This window comes from Chionomys nivalis, chromosome 6 (assembly GCF_950005125.1).
Source record: "Chionomys nivalis chromosome 6, mChiNiv1.1, whole genome shotgun sequence".
Lineage (NCBI taxonomy): Eukaryota > Metazoa > Chordata > Mammalia > Rodentia > Cricetidae > Chionomys > Chionomys nivalis.
In genome coordinates, this window is record NC_080091.1 from 7573086 (window position 1) to 7588214 (window position 15129).

General features: G+C 43.7%; 1 pseudogene; it reads right to left on the bottom strand.

Annotated features, from left to right (window-relative positions):
• Positions 1–3379: 3379 nt before the first annotated feature.
• LOC130876135 (phospholipid phosphatase 2-like) lies at positions 3380–7222 on the bottom strand (annotated as a pseudogene).
• Positions 7223–15129: the final 7907 nt, after the last annotated feature.

Here is a 15129-nt window from a genome sequence, read left to right on the forward strand (position 1 = left end):
TCTCTGGTAACTCTAGCTTGTGTCAAGTTGACATACAAAACCAGCCAGTACAAAAACGAAGCCAAAATTATACAATGGAAAAAAGACAATCTTCTACAAATAGTGTAAATGATGGCTTTCTTGAAGGATTTCTGTCCTACCAGGTTTCTGCAATCAAGTTCCAAAGAAAATCACACAGAGTTCTATATTAATTATAAACTGATTGACCCATTAGCTCAGGCTTCTTCTTAACTCTTATAACTTATATTAACCCATTATTTTTATCTATGTTAGCCACATCACTCAGTACCTTTTTCAGTGGAGCAGGTCACATCCTACTTTTTCAGTGTCTGGACAGGACTGTGGGAAGAGCTTCCTTCTTCCATGAATACTCCTTTTCTCATTGCCCCTCCTCTTCTTGTCTGGTTGTCCCACATATACTTCCTGCCTGACTACTGGCCAATCAGCGTTTATTTAAAGCATAATTGATAGAATACAATTGTCCTGCACCAAAATGGTGTTGGTAGGATGGGGGATTTTCCTTTGTATGGTATTGACTATCTTTTACTGCCAGTAGTTAATAAAGAAGCTACTTTTAGCCAATGGATTAACAGAGTAAAGCCAGGAGGAAAATCTGAACAGAGATGTAGAGAGAAAGTAGGCAGAGTCGGGGAGATGCCATGTAGTTGCTGAAAGAGACAGAGGCCCCAGAACCTTAAAAGTAAACCACAAGCCTATATAAAATAATAGAAATGGGTTAATTTATGTATTAAATTATTGTTATATTAAATATTAATATTAATAAATAATATTAAGGATTAGCCAGGAATATGCTACAAATTGGAGTACCAAAGTGGGCTGACTGCATCCACATAAAACCTAAGAGAGGTTAAAAAAGAAATTCTAGAAAACTGGGAATCAACCTACCTCAGGATCCAGCAATTCCACTCTTGGGAATACACCCAAAAGATGTTCAATCATATTACAAGAGCATTTGTTCAACTATGTTCATAGCAGCATTATTCATAATAGCCAGAACCTGGAAACAACCTAGATGCCCCTCAATGGAAGAATGGGTAAAGAAAGTGTGGCACATTTGCACATTAGAGTTCTACTCAGCAGTAAAAATTAATGACAGCTTGAATTTTGCAGGCAAATGGACGTAATTAGAAAACATCATCCTGAGTGAGGTAACCCACTCCCCCAAAAATGAGTATGGTATGTACTCACTCATAAGTGGATACTAGTCATAAACAAAGGGCAACGAGCCTATAGTTCAGGATCCTAGAGAAACTAAGTAATAAGGTGAACCCAAAGAAAAACATATATACACCCACTTGGAAATTAGAATCAGACAAAAATTTGGGAGCAGGGTGGTGAGGAGTAGATGGGGGAGAAAGGGAGATTGAGGAGAACTTGAGGGAATGGGATAGTCGAGATGGAAGAAGGACAGATATGAGAGCAAGGAAAGAGATATCTTGATTGAGGGAGCCACTATGGAGTTAACAAGAAGCCAGTCTCTAGGAAAAGGCCTAAGAACCCACAGGGATGAACCCAGCTGAGACCCTAAGGAATAGAGGAGAAGGTGTCTGAACTGACCTTATCCTGTAGTCAGACTGATGATTATCTAAAATATCACCATAGAACCTTCATCCAACAACAGATGGGAACAGAGGCAATGACCCACATCTGAGTACTGGACTGAGTTCCCAAGATCCAGCTGAAGCACGGAGGGAGTGAGTATGAACAAGGAATTCAAGATCATGAGGGGATCATCAACTGAGACAGTTTGCCTGAGCAAATGGGAGCTCACCAACTCCATCTGGACTGGGAATGAACGAGCATGGGAACAACCCAGCCCCTCTGAAGGGGGTTGACAGCTGGGGCAGACTGAGGGGCCACTGATAGTGACACTGGGATGTGTCTTTACTGCATATACTGGATTCATGGGACCCTATTCTCTTTGGATGTAAGCCTTGCTCAACCTAGACGTAGTAGGGAGGGCCTTGGACTATCCACAGAGCAGGGTTCCTGGTACTCACTTAGTGTTGGAGGGGGGATAATCTGTAGAGGGAGATGGAGGGGCCTGGGAGGAGGATAGGGATTTGAAATTTGGATTGATATTTTAAGTAATAAAAAAAAGAAAAAAAGAAAAAAAAGAAATTCTAGACTTAAAACAGAGTTTAGTGTAGCTTCTTGGTAGCTGCATTTTTTTTAATGGGCTCTGTTTGCTAGCAGTGAGCAGGGGCACCTGATCCCTATAGGAATCTGGTGTACAGGACTTAGACTCAATCCTGACCCGGTCTCTAAGGAGAGGAGTGAGATGGGGTGTCCCTAACTGTCCCGCCATGCTCTCTGGCCCAAGGAGCCTGCCCATTCCCAGACAGACACACACCTTGTCCTGGGATACAGCAAGGCCTGCCACCACTCCTGCTGCCCCTGGATGACCAGCAAGGCACCATGGGAGCATCTTTGGGCATATAGTAACATGGTCCATGAAGGGCCTCTGTGTTCTAAAGTGGACTTAGCATAAGCGCCCACCAAACACCAAGGAAGGCCACAGTGGCTATAAGGCCTCCATCTTGGGCTGTATACAGAACAACCAGGCCAGGTCTCTGTCCCCTAAGTCAATGCTGAGACTGGGCAGGTCCAACACAGTGCACTGGGCAAGAAGGTAGGTGCAGCAGGGCCATCTCACCAGGAGAGCTTAAAATCAACACTCATGGCCAAGACCTTTGGTACAAAGTTTATAGCTCACCCTCCCATGAAGGTAACTTTAAGTGTTCTGAAATAGATGGGAACGGCAGACCTAGGACCACTCCCAAAGCCTGGCTACACATCCGGTCCATGCTGGGTAGTGGAGGCCGGACTGGACAGCAAGCTTTGAGGGAGGGCCTTGGAGGGCTCAGGCAGGAATCTTCTGCAGGCTTGAGAACAGGATTCAGACAAAAGTCACGTGTGTCTGTTCCTAGGCAGCCCAAGGTTTAGCAACCCTTTTCACACTTGTGATCCCTGACCCAGGCCAAGGAGAACTGCTCCACCCAGGCAAACAAGCGGTCTGTCCCCGCAGGACCCACAGGGAGGATGCCGACTTCATAAACCATCATAGACCGGTCCATTCCTGGGGCCATGCAGGGATGACTCTCAACGAAAAGCCCTTTGTGGTTGGAGACAGCCCTCGGAGCAGGACCTAATCTTATCTTTCTGGGGCACTCAGAGAGCAATGAGGATGGATCCTGCCCACACTCAGGGCCAGTCAGGTACCCAAGACCCTGATCAATGGTCACCATCTGGGACCCTAGGGCAGCCCCAAAGTCAGTAGTGCCTGACCAGGGCCAAGGGGTCAACACGTGACTGACCCACAGGTGACTTCCGGGAAGAGACTGGGTACTCATAGTGGCTAAGGTCCATCGCTGAGAGTCAGCATCAGGGACAGACTGGGTTTGTGCTCTGGTTCCTGGTCCTCCTGGCAGGGCTGGGGCGGCCAGGATTTGAAGAAGTCTGAGACATAGTGGACAAGTGGGGGAGGGGAAAGCAGTGCATAAAGCCAAGGCAGAAGACCAGAGGGAGGACCCAATGAGGGAGGAGCCAATGAGGGTAGTAAAGAAAACCGGGCCAGTGGTGAGGAGCAAGCTCTGGGACACAGATAAGCAGGCAGAGGTCACAGGAACATTGGGCTCAGGCTGAACAGGTCCTATAGGATGAGGCAGACAGGGCTCACCATGAGGCACGCTACCAGGGCTCCCTGCAGGAGGCCGGCGAGGACATCACTCCAGTGGTGCTTGTGGTCTGACACACAGGTGTAGCCCACATAGATTGCAAAGGCCACCAAGAAGAACTGAACCGTGGGCCTCAGCAGCCGTGCCCACTTCTAGTAGAGGCGGGCCTGCACATAGAGCTGTGGGGGCATCAGCCTGCATTAGCTGGGCCCATGGGCGTCCTCTCCCTGCCCAGCCCAACGCAAGAGTCGTAAACCCCCTACACTCAGGGCCTCTTCAACGTACTCCATTGTGCAGCGGGAAGACCCAGGCCCAGGGGAGGGGAGGCTGGGCAAGGTTCCCTGGGAGGAAGGGAGACACTCACCGCCAGGAACAACATGCAATACATGCCGAAGGAGGAGTGTCCGGAGTAAAAGGAGAGCCTGGGAGGGAGGGCAAGCTGGTGAGTGGAACCCAGAAGGCAGAGCTAAGGGCTCCTTGAGGGGCTGGCAGCCACAGAGGGGTGCAACTCTAAACTATGGGAAGCAGGACTGGAGAGATGACTCAGCAGCTACGAGTCCTGACTGCATTTGCAGATGACCCAAGTTCAGTTCCCAGTACCTACATCATCCAGTACCTACACCAGCTGCTCACAACTACCACAAGATCTGATGCTCTGAGGGCACCAGCACTTACATGCACGTGCACAAATGGAGGGAGGGAGGGAGGGGGGAGGGTAGGACGGAGGGAGGGAGAGAGAGAGACCAAAAATAAATCATCTTTAAGATTTATATATCTTTATGTATATGGTGTTTAAATTACATCTATGTCTGCCACATTCCTGCAGTGCCTGAAAGTGGCCACAAGGGCGCATCATATTCCCTGGAACTGAGGCTACAAATGGTTGTGAGCTGCCTTGTGGGTTCTGAGAATCTAACTGAGGTCCTCTGAAGAGCAGCCAGGGGTCCTAAGCACTGAGCCATCTCTCTGGTCTCTTAGCCTGAGGGAAGGCTTACACACACAGGACACTCACCATGGAGTGAACATCTCCCCTCCTCACTCTCACTTCACCAACTCCAACTCCCCGACCTGCTCCTACCTGCTCCTGGAGCAGGCCTGGCCAGCAAGACCACACTGAGGGTGGCAATCACCCAATACGGCCACTGTAACCCAGTACTGTCACCCAATACTGTCACGGCCACTGTTGCGACAGCTGGTGGTCCGGGGTACTGATATCACCTCAACTTATAAAGATATCAGTCACCGCTGCCTCAGAGCTCAAGCAGGAACCTGGGGGCTATGCTTTGGAGGCTCAGAAGGACCAGGCACCCCCAGTGCACCCCCAGAGCCACTCCACAACCTTGGCAGACAAAGTAGGGCTAAGACAGAGCCCCTAGCTCCACCCTAGCACCCAGAAAACAGAGAAATGTATGTCAATCCTGTCAATCCCTACGCTGACAACAGACCCTCACGACATGGCCGTCCACATTGTTCCCTCAGGGGGGTCACTAAGTAGATGGGGAGCACTGTCCATTCCCCCCTGGAACTTGGTGTTAGAGAGACTTGCCTGGCATGTGTGAGTCAAGCCATTGATTTGAACATCAGTATGGCCATAAAGAGACAAAAATCACTGTTTTATAGGAAAATAGGTAGAGTTAGATATATACATAGATATATTCATACATACAGAGAGAGAGAGAGACAAAGAGAGAGAGAGAGAGAGAGAGAGAGAGAGAGAGAGAGAGAGAAAGGGCACATGCGGAGAAAACACACATGCACACACACATAACATGACTAATACACAAGCTGTCTAAGGAGCTGGGATGATGGTCAGTGAGGAGGCTGCTCTGTTTGAATGAGGACCTGAGCTCCATCCTAGCACTCATGGGGAAAGTGAGGTGTGGAGCACGCCCGTAATCCCAGACCACAGACTCCATCCTAGCACTCATGGGGAAAGTGAGGTGTGGAGCACGCCCGTAATCCCTGGCCTGGGGAGCTGGAGACACATGGCTCCCTGGAGCTTGCTGGCCAGTCTAGAATTGTACAGCTCCAGCGTCAGTAAGAGACCTTGTCTTAAAATAAAATGTGGAGAGGGACTGGAGAGGTGGCTCTGGAGTTAAGAGCACTTCCTGCCCTTGCAGAGGACCAGGGTACAGTTCCCAGCACCCACACAGCTGGTAACAACCTCTTGTAACTCCAGTTCAAGGGGATCTGATGTCCTCTTCAGACCTTCATGGACTCCTGCACAAATGTGGTGTACACACATACATGCAGGAAAACACACATTTACGTATGGTGGAGAGCAATTGAGGAAGACACTTGCTATTGGCTGACTACTGGCCTAAACACACATGTGGACACACTAACACACGCATATAAAGCAGTCCATACGGAAACACAATTGCCAAGCTTAGGGGACAGACACTTCAACCAGTCACCGGAAATATCCAGAGATGAGAACATCTGTGAGGACGGAAGGAAGAAACAGAAGCTGAGGAGACAGTCTACGCCAGCCATAGTGACACAAGCCTGTCACCCCAGCACTCAGGAGACTAAGGCAGGAAGCTGAGAAGTTTGAGGTCATTCTGGGCTACACAGTGAGATCCTGTCTCAAAAATCTAAAATGGCATTATAGGTGTGAAAATGCCCGTAGTATTGAAGGAGAAAAAGCACTGGAAGGACTTATGGCTGATGGGAGCCAACAGACAGAGAGGGGTCAGCGGAGATGACAGAGTGTGGGTACGGACACACAGGCCACACCAGGCATGAAAAGCAGAGCTCAGAAGAGCAGGATGGGCAGGGAAATGGTGCCAAGAGCAAACAAGCTCACCACAGAGGACCCTGAAGAGGAAAGAACTCAGTCACAAACCTTGAGGCACAAACAGCAGCCAGTCCACCCCTGCAGGGCAGGCCACTGCCTCCCAGACAACTGAATCCTGAGACTACCTGCCCACTATGTGCCTGCACACAGCACAGAGGAAAACCCATGACCAGCTTCTCCACCTGCCTCTGCTGACAGTTTTTCTCCATTCACCAAGCCCCAGATTTTCTGTCCTTCAGAGCCTTGCCTGGGCTGCAGTCAGTACCCACCTGGCCTCAGTGACGTTGGCAGGGCTGCCCCTGCACACCTCCAGCTGCACATAGTCAGAGCAGTTGACCTGGCTCCAGTCAGGGTCACAGACAGCCAAGAAGCTGGGTCTCAGCCGGCCAATCATGTACTTGGCCAGGTCGGTCCAAGACTGGCTCACGGCGGCCCCGAACAGGAAGGTCCCCAGCACCTTGTAGATGGCGGCCACGTAGTTGTTGAAGTCGGATCGTGAATAGAGACGGTCTGTGTACACCAGGTAGGCCTCCCCTGATGAGACCTGCCAATGGAACAGCTGCAGAGTGCGCGGCAGACACCGCTCCCAGGGTGCATCCTGCTAGGGAGCTGGGCCCTACCTACCTCAGGACAGGGCTCAGCTGGCCCCCACCTGAGCACTTTTCCGCCTTACAAGGATGATGGTGGCTGTGATGATGACCCCAGCCATGAGTCCTTGGGTGATCGTGTCTGGACGGTAGGGGTACCGGATAGAGTCATCTCTGCAGTAGAACCTTCGTTTGTATGGTGTGTTCACCAGAGTCAGGATGACGAAGGGCAGAGAGGCTGTGGGAAGCCAGGGAAGGCACACAGTGCAAATCCTGCCCACATGGTTTCTGTCCTGGGATCTTGGTCGCTGTGCCATGACCCCATGGGAAACGCCTCGGGTGACTTCTGTTAATGAGCCCAGCTACAGAGCTGCTCTACCATGCTGCACTCTGGCCCCACCTTAGACCTCCCTCGGGCTGACTCAGCACCAGCAGCCACAGCCTCTACACACCATACTGAAGTACAATGTCTCCTTCCCATCTCATTCCAGCCCCTGATGAGCACCCATGATGTCACTGGTGTTCTTCATGGCTCCTGCCGCCTTAGCGACAGTTGGCTGGACTGCTCCGTCTGCATAGGAACACCAAGGTGCCTGATCTAATAATTCATGTAAACAAAGCATTAGATGGTGATAATGATTCGAATAGTCCCAGAGAATCACAGCTGAAGCAGAAAAGGAACTGACGATGGTTGAGAAAAAGTTGCAGGAGGCACATGTGGATAGGGTGAGTCGAAATCCTAGTGTCTTTCTTGTCATACTGCCTTCCAGAATTTCTCCTGTGGGAATTTTAATGAAGAGGGAAGATATTATTTTAGAATGGATCTTTTTACCACATAAACCAAGTAAACAATTAAAAACTTGTGTGGAAAAAGTTTTTGAATTGAATTAATAAAAGGTAAATTGAGACTTTGTCAGCTAGCAGGTATAGAACCACCAGAGATTGTAGTGCCTTTCACTACTGATGAAATAAGAAAGTTATGGGAAGACAATGAACCATGGCAAAGAGCTTGTGCTAAATTTTTGGAGAAATTAATAGCAACTATCCCCAAAGCGAGTGACTTAACCACAGAAAGAGGACTTCTTGGATTATTCCTCATATCATATGTGATGCTTAGATAACTGGAGCCCATATATTTCATACTGATGCTAATAAATCAGGGAAGGCAGATTACAAATCAGATGAATTGAGCAAGGTGGAAAAAAGCCCTTATAATTCTGTCCAGAAGGTGAAATTATTTGCCATTCTTATGGTGATAAGGGATTTTATAGAATCTCTTAATATAACTACCAATTCACAATATGCAGAAAGAGTTATCTTGCATATTGAAACCGCTGAATTTATACCCGTTCATAGAAAATTGACTTCATTGTTTATCCAGGTGCAAGACATGATCAGGAATAGGCTTTGTCCTATGTACATGACACATCTGATCCCATACGGGTCTGCTAGGTCCTCTAGCACAAGGTAATGCAGAAATTGATCAATTATTGATTGGAAGCCTGTTGCAGGCCTCTGAAATTTATATAAAAAAATCACGTCAATGGAAAAGGTTTAAAGAAAGAGTTTTCTATCACATGGCAACAAGCTAAAGAGATTATAAAGAGATGTCCTACCTGCTCTTTCTATAATCTGCTGACAGAAGGAAAAATGATTATCCACTAAGAGGCATCTAGAAAACAAACTATTATTTATGAATCCAGGTACTGTTTACACTTACAATTTATACACACACACATACGTGTGTATACCTGGTTTTGAAGTGGCTTTGTACCTCTCTAAATCCAAGCTTGGTAAAATGAACATTCAGAGTTTCTGTCTCATATCAGGAGCCATCTGTCATAAAACAGAAGGAAGACTTTAGAAAAAAATCTACTTTCTCCATGATTATTTTGTCTATATCATATTCTTCATTGTATATATGTTTATATGAATGATGTTTAAGTTTTCCATAATGAACAATAGATTTTCCTACAGATCCTTTTCCTGCTGTAAACTTTGAAGTTTCCAGGAAGAAGATGAGGCCCCACAGCAACCACTGTACCTAATTGAGATGACATCGTGATATAGACAGTGCTACTCTAAGACCGCTTTTTTGGGTACCAGCTCCTGAAATGGTGCACCTTCTTATATTCTGGAAGAACTCCAAAGGAGAACGTTGAAAACAAAAACAAAAATTGCTCAGAAATTTTTGCAACTATGCTATACAGTAATTTTGGAACTTAACCACCACTTAATTTTTGCAGGATTCTATTTAGACAATATCGCTCCCATGACAGCAGGAAGTAATTCTAGAAGATGATGTCCCCTATACCCAAAAAGTTTGTCCTTAGGGTTGGAAACACTGTTTAGGGGTTGTTATTATTACTCATACTAGATAGAGGGTTGGGGTGAAATCTATGTTTGTTCAAAGAAAAGAGGGGGGCAGTAATAGTGGGTAATAGATTGAATACTTGTGAGCTATTATTTATGGATAATTTACATTGCTATGTTTTTGTATATTGATACAAGTTCAAATTATATTTGTTACTTTTGTTTACATTATTTATACATCTATACAAAGTTCTTTTGTCAGATTGTATGTATGTGTGTTTGTGTCTCGGTTTAGGACATTTTGTATACTGATACAACTTTTAGGGTACATATTCATATTGTATTATATATTACTGCTACCTCTGATCAAGATCCTTATAGATGTTTATATTTTGAGGCCATTATTCTCATTTGTTACAGATTTGCTTACAGATTATTTAATATTCTGTCATGAAGTTTTAGTCTTTAAGTTATACAGGCATTAATTATTATAGGTCAATAGTTGTTCATGTTTGGTGTACATACAGTCAGATAAATTAGGTTCTTTAGATACACAGAGATTATATTCTATCCAGTTAGGTAATCTTCAACCACTTCAAGGATCTGTGGAACATGGCATTTTAATAATTTAGGGTTCTGTTGATATGAGACATGATTGCTTCTGACAGCACCAATCTATTCCCGAGAGGATGATGAACACCGAAGACACTCTACTTGGAATTTGTGTTCTTCTTGGCAAAACTGACCTTTGAACAAGGAACTGACAATGCCTCAACTACTGACAAGTTACATAGTATCCGGAAATGGATAAGCAGAACTGTCAAACCTTACTAAGACAGTGTAAGACTGTTTTGAAAATTTTCCTGCCTCTGAAATGGTCTGTCACTTAAGCTAGGCCTTAGCCAAATTTGATTGCTTCAACGTTGCAAAATGAGACTTTGGGTGATTGCCTAGTAGGCTATTTGTGTCCCTTATATATTGCTTGCTTTGGAAGCTACTTGATTGTACTTCCTGCCTGCTCAAGTAATATTATCTCCCTTCTCAGACCTTCGATTAGGTTGAAGATTAGACAGTTGTAGTTACTGTACTCTTATGATCTAGCCAAGCCATTTCCTATAGAAGACTTAGACTCCATAAGATAGACTGTTTATTAAAACATTTAGCATATGTTCTTTGCTTAATATTGTTTATGCTGGGTGTAATTCTGTTTATTCTTGATATCTTTTCCTAGTGTATATAGTTTTGTATTGGGTTTGGAAATCTCTTATTTAAATAAAAAGGGGAGGTAATGTGGGAGCACATTCTGCTCCTTCAGCCAGTAGCCTTGAAGATGCCAGCCCATTTGGGCATGTCCTCTTATACGATAAAAGCAGCAGTAACCGTGAGCCTGCTCTCTCTTCTGGCTCTGTTACTCTTCACTCAGAGGGCTGTAGTCAAGGTCAGTGATCTGTAAGTTTTACCCTTAAAAATAACCCTTTTATTATCCCTAATTCTGAATTGGTGTGGCATTATTTTCTGAATTATGCCTTCAAAGAATGAAGAAAATGTGGTGCGTTTACACGGTGGAGAATTGCTCAGCCAATGCAGTATGTATCAACTTATATGTGGATGTTACATATGAAGTCAGTGATAACCATGCTATAATCCAAAGAAATACAGAGGGTAGGTATAGAATAAGGGACTAAAGGGAACAGATACACTTTATAATGAATGGGAAACAGGATAGATATGGATGGGCAGGTGGCTGAAATGGGGTGAGCAGATGAGGCAGAGGAGGTGACAAGGGGTTGTAAGAGGGAACACAGGGAGAGACAGCTAAAATTAATGGATCTTTGAGGGATAGTATGGAAAGCTAATACAGAAGAAACTTCCTAAAATATATGCATATGTGAAGTCAATCTAAATGAAATATCCAAATAATGGGGATGGGGAAACAGAGTCACCACTGGTAATATCCTGTTACCCAATGAAGCTTTCAGAATTGGTTACAACTCATTGAACTGTCAGAGAAAAGCGTCCATGGGACTCCCCAAACAACTCAGGCTGTTGGCAAGACTGTAGCTTGCTCTCCACATACTGACAGCAAAGGCTCTTGCTGAAGCCAACACATACATTGAACAAGGAAATATTGAGCCGATGTCTACAAAGAGTCTTCACTCCTATGTTCCAGCATATTTTATGCAAAAAGATCCTCTGCATGCTATCAAAAGAAAATATAAATACCAGGCCAGTCACTAACTCTTTAATAGTGCCCTACCTGCAAGATGGGTCAGGACAATGGTGGGCAAAGCTTGTGGGAGTTATCAAACAACTAATCTGATAATCACCTACATCATATAATTCAGCACAAAAATAAGATTCCTTGGGATCCATCATGGTGACTGGCATGCATTTCTCAATTGAGTATGCAGGACAACAGTGAGAATTTTTTTTATTTTATTACTTTAAAAAAATTCCAATCCAAATTCCCACTTCCTCCCTTCCTCCCACGTCCCGCCCTCTCCCTCCATAACCCGCCTCTCACCACCTAAATTATCACAATATCATGTATAATAGAGAGAAGCAGCTAAGGGTTCAGACATGGAGAAAGTGATGACACCCAAGGTAGAGAGTTTATTTCATAGGAGCTTTGAACATTTTCTGGCATCAACAGGCTTTTGTTTAATTCCACGAGCTGGTTTCACTGCATGTTAGAAAAGGTGCGTTCTGGCAGGTGGATAAGCAAACATTAAATCCTGTCATTTTTTTGTGCCTGGTTGCATTTATACCAGACACTTTATGTCAGAGTTTTATTTTGTTTTTAAAATAATTTTAACTAGTTGTTTGAGAGTTTTGAGCTTTGTAAGATGTGTTTTGACCATATTTACCCCATTCAACTCTTCCAAGACCCACTTTCTCTTTATCATCCAAGTCACTTAACAACAAAATTTTAAAGTGACTATTATTTAAGAATATATAATGATGCCTGAAAGTGTCTTAATTTCTTTCTTGATTTTTCATCTCCAAGGGTTTTTGAAGATGTTGAGGAGCCTGATCAAATGCCAAAAACTACAAGAACAAAATTAAACTATGCATAATTTAAAATATATATTTAGATCCGATAAAGAAATACATGGCGGGAGTTGATGGAATCTTAATATAAAGTCTTTGATGTGGTGATAAAGGTGCTTCTAAGAGAATAGTGTTGGACTGATCTATATACTTCATGGATCAGACCCTAAAGACATTCCTTTGACTCTTTATAATCTCATACACACATAATCTTTTTGCTTTAAGATAACTGGCCCTAAAACTTTTGCCTATGTACTTACTTTAAGATTACAGCTTATTTTTCACAACTGAGTAACACATATTCTTTACTATTATTATTACACATATTCACTACAGGGTTTTGTTGAAATCCAGGGGTTCAGTATAATGAGGGCATCATCACATGATCTGGATCTTCTTTCTTTGCATCATTTTATCTGTAAGAGGCTTATCAATTTTCTATAAGTCATCACCAGCGATATGGAAAACCCACTTTGAGCTAAACATCACTTCTACTTGAAACAAAGTACACAATGGAATGGATTTCTCTAAGGCAGATCTCACTGAGTGTAAATGTCATACTGAACACGATATAACATGGATACAGCACTGGGATTTTGAGAACAGGTTGGCTGATTATTTGACCTGCTCAAAATAAATGTAGTTCTTTTAGTCCAATGAAATTAACAGGAAACGTCTTTTTAAAGTTATAATTATTGTGTGAATTTTCTTCCTAAACAGAAGGGTACTGAGTGACCAAAGAAAGAATTTCAACCAAGTATAGCTTGATAGACTGGTAATATTATTTGTGTTACAACTAGGAGTATGGGCGCTCCAAGGCAGCTAAATCCTTTGGAATATTTTTTCGTCTAATTATTCACATCTTTACTAGTGACATTCTACTGGAGTTGATGATTTACCTCTTATGTTATTTTTGGGAGGGGAAGAGTCTTGAGTGGAGCTATTGAAGGGTAGTGAGTTCTGTGAACCTCATGAAAATGCCCTTTCCTTCAGGAGGGTGATGTGGGAGTCTCCTCTGTGGGAATGTGATTACAATTAAGGAATAAAGAAACTGGCTTGGCCTGTTGATAGGGCAGGGAGGACTAAACTGAATGCTGGTAGAAAGAAGGATAGAGTCAGGGAGATGCTATGGGTCTGCCACCATAGATGTGCTGAATCTTCACTGGTAGGCCACGACCTCATGGTGATACAGAGATTAATGGAGAAAGGTTAAATTAATATGTAAGAGTTAGCCAATAACAAGTGAGAGCTAATGGGCCAAACAGTGATTTTATTAATATAGTTTCTGTGTGGTTATTCCATGCTGCCAGAGCAAACTCTAGCTATGGAGCTTTTTAATGGCATTTGTGGGCCCAGGTGTTTGTGTGTCTACTCAGGGTCTGGAGGAAAGAAACTGCAACCATGCCCATGGCTCAGCGCTCTCCTCCTAGGCAGTTGGTGGGATCAGTTCTACTAGGTGTGCACACAAGCAGGAGAGCATGGCAGATTCCAGCCACCATACACAGAGATATTTCCAGGCGGCGCAGTGTGTTGTATTGCAGATTTAGCTGTCACTCAGATAAAAAGGGTTCATTTGCTGCACATTCATTCTCAGAGTTAAAGTGCTAAGCGCAGCTCTTCTGAGATCTGGCAGTAATGGCATGTCTACCACTTTGAAAGTGGAGAGGGGCAGAGCCAGCATCCAGAGCAGGTGCAACTGATCTGCTTACCATTTGAAAAGCTCTTCCAGACAGTAAAGAATTACAGATAAGGCAATAAGGAAAGATTCAGACAAATAGAACTCTAAATGGCTCACAGTGTTGGATAAATGTATGTAGGCTTGGAAGAGAGAAAAAAGAGAGTTGAAAAAGAAGTGAAAAAAGTCTTTAAAGATACAGAGTATAGACAGTAATAGATTAAAAGGAGTAAAGAAAAATAAGCCATGTAAAGTTGGAAAATTCACAGAAGAGTTTAGATTATGTATATTATTGTGTTTTCTTTGAATTTTTTGGCTGTGAAAGAGCTAAGTACAGAGAGACATTTCATTGTATGGACTGCTAAGTTAAACCAATATAAAGGTATCTTGATTCCAAAATCTGAGTCTGAGGATATGTTTCTTTTGAAAGGAGGTTCTTCTTAAGTTTTCAAAGAAGATGAGAACCTGTGGATTGCTCCCAGACCAATATGGTTTAATGGATCAAGACCTCCTGAAAGGTTGCTGTAAAGACCGCCTCAAAAAAAATTCTTTTCCCTATAAAAAGCAGAAAGGAGTTCGGACAGTACTGTGCCCATATTCTCAAATATTGTTTGTAAATGCCTCTTTACACTTAGAGGGGGATAAGCTATAGAGGGGGGTAGTTTGCATTGGTATGGATCTAGCTATATTGATACAAATTTAAGGTAAATATTGTTATACACACACACACACACACACACACACACATATATATATGATCTTGATTAAGGTATTGTTTTGTATAGCTCATTTAAAAATGTAATGTATAATTAAGAAATATATGTTAATAGATACTTATCTATAATAGATAAGCTTGTAGTCATGTTAGACTTTCTAGATGTACAGAGATGTATTTCTGTTAGATGGGTATTCTTCAGATCTTTCAGAGACATTTAAAATGTAAACGGACTTAAGACTTTTCATAACAGTGAGACACATCTTCTCCTGGCAGCATCAGCTTCTTTA